Raw genomic sequence first — 9,458 nt, forward strand, 5'->3', positions numbered from 1 at the left:
AAATTTGTTTGCAAGATGAGACTGCTTATTAAATTTACTGATCTTGATGGAAACATTGCTCTTATTTAGGTTTCTTTAATAATTTATATTGCTTTCCTTTCTAATTTGATAGATCATTCCTACAAAATCAACATGTGGTGCCTACACTTGGCAAGAACTATGTTGTCTTACAGCTCCTATTTTTAGGGCTAATGTATTTTTTTATATAAGGAACCATCTTAAGTATGATGGTAGATGGCTAACTTTTTGTACTAACTACATTTCTTTTAGGATGCCATATGAGGTTTGTTAAAATATTTTTGAAGCAGCAATATTGGATTTGAAAATACTACAAGCCCAACATCAAATTGAGCTCAAAATCGTATCCAAGTAAGTGATATGTTTACATATGAAAATTCACTTTGTCTTTATTAAAAATACTTTTTATAAAAAATAATTTCTTATGCCAATGTTAGATTGCTGGTAATATTGATTATATTGGAACATGTATGGTGTGATACAAATATGTAGATGGTGGAACGAAGCAAGTGTAAACAAACTTGATTTTTTTCGACATCGACCTGTGGAATTTTACTTTTCATATTCATGCGGATTGCACGAATTTGAATTTTCTCGCACATTAATTGGATATGTCAAATTGGGTGTCATGATTACCATGGTTGATGATATTTTTGATAGTTATGGAACTATTGATGACCTCATACCTTTTAAGACGGCCTTGATCAAGTAATTCTAGCGGTTTACATTTATATTTCTATTTATGATTGCAATGCCTTGCAATGAATTATCAATATTATTTAAAATAATCATAATTTATTATTAACAAATGAATTACTTTACTCTTGAATTTTGTGTTCCTTAGCTCAGATATGTCTATGGTGGATGGTCTTCCCCAATCAAGTAATTCTAGCAGTTTACATTTATATTTCTATTTATGATTGCAATGCCTTGCAACAAATTATCAATATTATTTAAAATAATCATAATTTTTTATTAACAAATGAATTACTTTACTCTTGAATTTTGTGTTTGTGTTCCTTAGCTCGGATATGTCTATGGTGGATGGTCTTCCCCAATATATGCAAATTACTTGGTCATTTTGCCATGAAATATACATGGAATTAGCTAATGAAGTAGAGAAAATCCATGGTCCACATGCACGGAAGTGGATACAAGAACATGTATGTCACTAGTCAAATTCATCTATCAAACTGTGTGTCTATTTAAAATATGTATAAATCTTATATTTCAAATTTCATGCTTTTTCTATTGCAGTGGACAAAGCTTTTTGTGTCAGTGTGTAAAAATTCTGAATGGAATGCGAAAGACTATCTACATACTTTGGATCAATTTTTAAAGAATGCGCTTAACGCTTCTTTGACACCCGTGGTCACACTATTTCCAATGATTTTAATTGACACGGTTCTTCCTGATAATATTCTACAAACGGTTGTTAAGTTTGAATATGATGTATCAATTGTTGTTCGACTAATAGATGATATCAAAAACTCTCAGGTATCTATCGACCAAACTTGCCTAAAACTATCTACTTATTATCCATAAATTACATACTTTTAAATAAAAGATAGTTGGTATTATTTTCCTTAATGAGCATAGTTTCTAATTGTTGAGAAACATGTGTCTCAACCTTGCAATCCTTTCTTGGAAAATTCTAGAATTTGTTTTCCACTTGTTTATGCATTGGAAAATGGTTAGTGAGTTGTTAAAATGAGTCTTGTCCATAGTAGAATATAGCTAGGTCATTTTTAGAGCTTTGATGACTCATTTTGTGACTTTTATGGGGGTGTGGACTAAGAGATAAAATTGTGGACGGGATTACTATTTTTAACTTGGTTGTTTTTCCATATTGGAAATGTAAATGTCAAAAATGGGTAACATGTGGCATGGTAGTTTTGCTCATGGTTTTGTAAAACCATAAGTGGTTTCCAGGTTGTAAAATCACTATATAAGGAGGGCTTGGGGAGGTGTTTGTGTAATTGAGTTTAGTTTGCAAGACTGGTGCTAGAAGGAGCCTCTCTGAGTTCAAGTTGTGGTGATGCGCTCCTATAAGAGCTTGCATTGCAAGTGTATTGTAATCATCTTGGTTTGATAATACATTGTGCGAGTTTTAGAGGGTGGGGTTTTTCTCTTGGAAGGGTTTCCCCACGGTAATCATTGTGTTGTGTGTTCTTTGTTATTTTGATTATGTTATTATGCATTTCTTGAGATCTTTGCGATAGTTATTTTGATTTGCATAATCGTCCTCTCAAAGATTAGCGTAGGAAGAAATTCCATGCACCTTTGCCTCCTTTGAAGTGGTATCAGAGCTTGGCCAATTTTGGTTCTATTTGTTGGGTACAGGGTTTTTTTAAGCTAATCAAGGTTTGAGTGGGAGCTTGTGTAAAGCATTTCATTTTTGTGTCGCAGGATTAAAAGATGAAAAACATGTTACGGAGAATTGATGTTGAAAAGTGTTTTGGCACAAATTTTGAGATGTGGAAGCTGAAGATGAAAGATTTGTTGAATGATTGGGATCGATGGGATGCGATTGATGAGAAAAAGTTGAGGCCCACAGATCTGACATTAGCTGCACAATATGATGTGAATGATAGAAAAGCTAAAGGTCTCATCAGATTTTGTCTTGCAGACTTGATTCTGATTAATGTCCATGAAGAACCTACCACGAAGAAGCTTTGGAAAAAGCTTAGTGAGGTCTATCAAGCAAAATCACTTGTGACTAAGATTTTCTTGAGGAAGAAGTTGTATTCCTTGAGAATGGAAGAAGGTGGACAAATTTCTAAGCATCTAGAAAGGTTTAATATTTTGGTGACTCAGTTGACCTCAATAGGGGTGCCAATGGATGAAAAAAAAAGGTGTCAAATCTTGTTATCTTCATTGCCAGACTCATGGGATAGTCTTGTGATGGCTATAGGGAGCACTTTAGTTGTCTTGAAGATGGAGGACATTGTTGGTTCTCTACTTTTTGAGGAGATGAGAAGGAAGGTCTCTCTGAATGCCAAAGCAGCTTTGAGTGTTCACGAAAAACCAAAAGAAAGAGGCAAGAATGAAAAGTAGCATGGCCATTCTAAGTCCAAAAATAAGGGGAGATCAAAAGGACTACAAAGAGGAGAAGAAAAAGAAGAAGAAGAAGAAGAAGCAAGATTCTAATTCTGAGTCCAAGAAGGAAGATGGAGATGCTTTCATTGTAGCCTTCGCCACTCATGCAGGTGAAAATGCATGGTTAATAGATTTAGGTGCATCTTTCCACATGACTCCTAATAGGAACTAGTTTAGTAAGTATGAAAATTTTGATGGTGGTAAGGTGTATTTGGGTGATAATTTAGTACTTGATATTGTTGGTCATGGAAGTATTCGTGTGAAATTTTTTGATGTTAGAATTAGAAGATTTGATGGTGTCTTGCATATCCCTGGACTAGCAAGGAATTTATTATCTGTTAGTAAGCTAATAGATGTAGGTGTGCATGTACAGTTTTCTGAAGCAGGTGTAAAAATGGTGAGTGGTGCTATGGTAATAGTTAGAGGAAGTAGATTGGGTACATTGTACCAACTTGATGCATGCACAGTCAAGTGCAATAGTACTTCTGATAAGATTGTGAAAAAGACTACTCAGTTGGAGAAGGAGAGAGTTTCTCTTTCAACAGATGGTTGTGGTTTTTGGGTACCCAAGGGTGTTCTGTCTACTAAATCAAAGTTTCCTGCAAAAAGGACTATGTTATGGCACCAGAGACTTTGCCACATAGGTGAGAAGGGCCTACGGACCTTGAAAAATAAGAACCTTGTTGATGGGTTGAATGATTGCAATCTTGAGTTTGATTTTTGTGAGCATTGTATCAATGGTAAACAAAACCACATTTAGTTTTACTCGAGTTCTCATAAGTCTTCATGTATTTTGGATCTAATTCATTCAGATATATTTGGTCTAGTTGATGTTCCTTCTATTGGTAGATCAATTTATTATGCTTCTTTCATTGATAATTTTAGTAGAAGAACATGTGTTTATTTCCTTAGGAGTAAACCTAAAGTTTTTAGTTGTTTCAAAGAGTTTAAAGCAATTGTTGAATTATAGACTAGAAAGAAAATAAAATGCTTGAGAACTGATAATGGTGGTGAATTTTGCTCTAATATTTTTGACACATTTTGTAAAGATTGTGGTATTAAAAGAGAGAAGACAACTCCATATTCTCCACAGAAAAATGGAGTTGCATAAAGAATGAACAAGACCTTGACGGAGAAGGCTAGGAGTATGCTGAGTGGTGCTAGACTAGAACAAAAGTTCTGGGCTGAAGTTGTAGCCACTACCTGCTACCTGATAAATAGGTCTCCTACATCAGCTCTTGTTGATAAGATGCCAATAGAAGTGTGGTCTAGCCACAAGCCTTCACTTAATCATCTGAGAGTGTTTGGCTGTGAGACATATACTCATGTGCCAAAGGAGAAGTGAAAACAATTGGACAACAAAGCTATCAAATGTATCTTCATCGGATATAGTTATGGTGTGAAAGGATACAAGCTTTGGGATCCTATCGCACAAAAGGTATTTTAATTGAGAAGTGTTATTTTTAGAGAAACTAAGACTTCTTCTATTACAGTGCAGCCAGAGCAAATTAAAGAAAAGAAAGATGTTATTCAACTTCCTGCTACACCTGAGAAAATTGAATCAAGGCCCTTAGAAAGACAAGATGTTGAAGAGAGCTCTACGAGTTCTGAATCATCAGAGGAAGAAGGAGAACCTAATCACGAACCTAAACCTCCTAAACCTGAACCAGATCTTGTTCAAAGATCTACTAGACAAAGGAAACCACCTAAAAGGTATGGGTATTCTCCTGATGATTGTAGGTGCATATTTGCATTGAATGCTAACATTGATGAACTGAGATCTGTAGAAGAGGCTCTTGGTATGAATGATTCAGAGTCCTAGAAAATAGCCATGGATGAAGAAATGGCAGCTCTTAAGAGGAATCAAACGTGGGACCTTGTACCATTGCCTCAAGGATGGAAGCTTGTTGGTTGTAAATGGGTGTTCAAAAGGAAGATGGGTTCAGATGGAACCATTGAGAATTATAAAGCACATTTGGTTGCAAAAGATTACTCTCATGTTAAGGGAGTAGATTATGGTGAGATTTTTTCTCCAATAACCAAAATGACATGCATTAGATTTTTTCTTTCTATTGTAGCAGCTTATGACCTATAGATCGAGAAAATGGATGTTATAACTGCTTTCCTTCATGGAGATTTGGAGGAAGAAATTTACATGTCACAGCTAGAGCACTATGTCGTGAAAGGTAAAAGTCATTTGGTTTGTAAATTGAAGAAATCCTTGTATGGTTTGAAACAGAGTCCTAGGATGTGGTACCAGAAGTTTGATACATATGTGTTGAGTTTGGGATTTGTACAATCTAAATCTAATCATTGTATATATTTCAAATTTGATGATGATGGTTTCCCGGTTATTGCCTTGAATGTTGATGATATGTTGTTTATTGGAAAAGGAAAAGGTTTGATTGTAGAGTTAAAATCTCAACTCTCAATAAAGGTTGAAATGAAAGATCTTGGTGTAGCTAGGCACATTCTGGGAATGGAGATTATAAGAGATAGATGGAACAGAAAGCTTTGGCTAGGCCAAAGTAATTATGTTGGTACTATTTTGAAAAGATTCAGTATGCAAGATTCAAGACCATTGAGTGTTCCAGTTACTATGGGAACAAAGATTTCTAGCTCACAGTGTCCTACATCCCCATTGGAGATGGAAGAGATGAGTCGAGTACCATATTAGAGTGTTGTTGGAAGTTTGATGTATGCTATGGTGTGTACAAGACTAGACATTTCCCAAGTAGTGGGAGTACTTTCCCGTTATATGTCTAATCTAGGAAGAGCACATTGGGATGCAGTAAAAAGAGTTTTCAGATACTTGTGGGATACCTCAGAGTACTCAATATGTTTTCATGGAACAGGAATTGAGCATTCCTTGGCTATTCGAGGCTATGTGGATTCAAAATAGGCTGGTGATGTTGACAGAAGAAGATCTGCTAGTGCATATGTGTTTACAATATTTGGTGGTGCAATCAGTTGGATGAGTAAGTGACAGACTGTGGTTGCTTTGTCCACTATTGAGGCAGAGTATATGGCAGCTAATCATGCCTGCAAAGAAGCCATCTAGCTAAAGAGATTGTGTTCAGATATAGAGTTCAAGCAGGGTGTAGTGACAATTTATAGTGATAGCCAGAGTGTAATCTGCCTAGCGAAGAACCCAACTATTCATGCGAGGACCAAGCACATTGATGTACAATATCATTTTGTGAGAGATATGGTCGAGGATGGCAAGGTGAAGCTGGAAAAGGTAGAGACCTTGGTGAATGTTGCTGATGCATTAACTAAGCCCTTGACCACAAAGAAATTCATATGGTGTTTAGAGTCTATGGGCCTCTCGGCCCCTAGCAATTAAGTCTATGATATTTCGTATCCCCTGACTCTTGCAAGGTGTTCGACAAGTGCAAGAATGTTGAGAAACCTGTGTCTCAACCTTGCAATCCTTTCTTTGAAAATTCCAAAAATTGTTTGTGGAAGTTTTCCACTTGTTTATTCATTGGAAAATGGTTAGTGAGTTGTTAAAATGAGTCTTGTCCATAGTAGAATATAGGTAAGTCATTTTTAGAGCCTTGACGACTCATTTTTTGACTTTTATGGGGGTCTAGACTAAAAGACAAAATTGTGGATAGGATTACTATTTTTAACCTGGTTGATTTTCCATATTGGAAATGTAAATGTCAAAAATGGGTAACATGTGGCATGGTAGTTTTGCTCATGGTTTTGTTAAACCATAAGTGGTTTCCATGTTGTAAAATCACTATAAAAGGAGGGCTTGGGGAGGTGTTTGTGTAATTTAGTTTAGTTTGCAAGACTGGTGCTAGAAGGAGTCTCTCTGAGTTCAAGTTGTGGTGATGCACTCCTATAAGAACTTGCATTGCAAGTATATTGTAATCATCTTGGTTTGATAATACATTGTGCAAGTTTTAGAGGGTGGTGTTTTTCTCCCGGAAGGGTTTCCCCACGATAATCACTATGTTGTGTGTTCTTTGTTATTTTGATTATGTTATTATGCATTTCTTGAGATCTTTGCAATAGTTACTTTGATTTGCATAATCGTCCTCTCAAAGATTAGCGTAGGAAGCAATTCCACACAACTTTGCTTCCTTTCACTAATATCTCTTGAAGGAAGATAAAGATCGAGGACAAAATGTTTCTTGGCTAGATTGTTATGTAGCAGATAACCTTGGAACTACAATGGAGCAAGCTTTAGATAATGCAAACGTTACCATTCAGCTACACACAGAAGAATTAACTAGAGATTTCTTGTGTTATGAGAAAGATATACCAAAATGTTGTAAAAGAGTGTATTTTGATTGTATGTATAGATGGGTAGGTTTTTTGTGGAGGGATATTGATGGATTTTCACATCCATCCAAGGGTAAGGATGACATAATAAAAATAATGATCAATCCTATAGCTCATATCCTTGATAAAGTGTCTAAGTAAAAAGTAAATAAGGGCTGCTATATGCATTTTTATTTTTGAGATCCTAATAAGTTGACAAAAAGAAATATTTTTTAAAGTTTAAAATAAGCTAGGAGAATGCTCAAATATATAAAGTCGAAGCAAATTCAGCATATATTGATGCACCCAATATTTAGATGCTTTTGTTTTCACCTATAGAAATGCATGCATAAAAGATAAATTTATATCAGCTAGATAGTTTCTAAATTAATGGATGTTTTCTCATAGTTTCTAAATTGTATCAATAATATTTTGATAGATTTAAAAGAGTTTCATGTATACTCTAAAAAGAAATGTTTTTTTTAATTTGATTAATTATAATTGTACTTGATGCAAATAAATGAAATGATAATTTTTGAAATATAAAGACAACATACTTTTCAAGAAAAATATAACACACTCTAGTAGTCAAATATGTGCTGAAACTTCTAATAAAAAAATTAATAGTTACCAAAATTTATTTTAGATTCCTTATATTTAAGAATATATAATGGAAAATAGAATAAAGTAAAATAAAAGAACAAGCACAAAATAATATAATGATAGTCAAAACCACAAATGGATCCTTAGGGCACTATAAAAAATGATTTTTTGTTATGGTAAATTATAGGGAAGTTGATGTAGAGTAAATATTGTGAATGACTTCCTTTTCGCGTATTTAGATTAGTTTTTGAGAGGTTTTCTATTATTGTTTTGAAGAATTTATATTATGGAGAATGGCGACTTTTGCATGAATCTCAAGATCAATTTGAAGAGATTAGTTGTTGATGCATGTGTTTGGTCAATGTAGTTGTACCTGTTAGAAGTTCAATCGATATGCAACTTTATTTATAAGTGTGAATGGTGGAGCCAATTACTACTCTTTTTTAGATCAATGAAATATTTGGTGCATGTCACAAGAAAAAAATACATAATCAAAATATCTCTAAGATTGCAAATTGGTCCTATTGCAGTTAGTATGTAGCTTTTGTTATAGTAAAACCACTACTACGTAGGTTGCTCTTCAATATTTTCTATAGATATTTTCTAATCAAATTTATGAAATTATCATTTTATTTATAAGTAGGAGATATTTTCTATAGTAATTCAAATTGTGATATTGCTATTAGGATTTAACTTTATAGTTTTTGAGTCAAATTCATTTACCCATATTTTATGAGTAGTGGTTTAAAAAAACCCATCTTTCATGAGAATAAATAGAAAACTTAGTACACATTGGATCTGGGTGATGCTCACAGAGGTGAAGCAAGAGACTTTTGAGGAGGTCACCCATCCTACTACTACTCTAGCTCAAGCGGGCTTAACTACGGAGTGACCTCTATGGATGTGTGAGTGCTTCATGTCTATGAGCATCACCTAGATCCAATGAGTGCTAAGTGTTCCATTCATTCCCATATAAGATGGTTTTGTGTAAAATAGTACTCCTAAAATCCAAAAATCCAAAGTTTTAAAAACATGAAGAGAAAAAAAAACTACATCCAAAAAAGGGCACGTTTAACAATTATCAAATACATCTTTTTAATATTTATTTATAATTAATAGATAATAAAAATATGTTACATTTAAATTAATTAATAAAAATATAACATTTATAATTACATTTTTAAATTTTAACTATTTTATTTTAAATGAACTATTGTCATTATTATTCCATATATTCCATCAATTAATATTTTAATTTAGATAAGTTAACAAATATTTAAACACATTCATTATATTTTCATCAAGAAGTTAAAACTATAAATTATTTCAGAAAATTTAATATATCTTCATTTAATTTTTCACATCATCATACTTTTATGATAGAAAAGAAAATCATTTTTTTATTAGAAAACATTTATTTTTTTATTGTAACTATTATAGTAATTATTATAAATTACATTATA

At 33.5% G+C, this 9,458-nt stretch overlaps 1 pseudogene; it reads left to right on the forward strand.

Annotated features, from left to right (window-relative positions):
- The first annotated feature begins 271 nt into the window (after nucleotides 1–271).
- LOC149579747 (sesquiterpene synthase Cad-like) lies at nucleotides 272–7,554 on the forward strand (annotated as a pseudogene).
- The last annotated feature ends 1,904 nt before the right edge of the window (nucleotides 7,555–9,458 follow it).

Source organism: Cupressus sempervirens, chromosome 1, assembly GCF_028749045.1.
Source record: "Cupressus sempervirens isolate cs-2001-9-10 chromosome 1, ASM2874904v1, whole genome shotgun sequence".
Classification (NCBI taxonomy): Eukaryota; Viridiplantae; Streptophyta; class Pinopsida; order Cupressales; family Cupressaceae; genus Cupressus; species Cupressus sempervirens.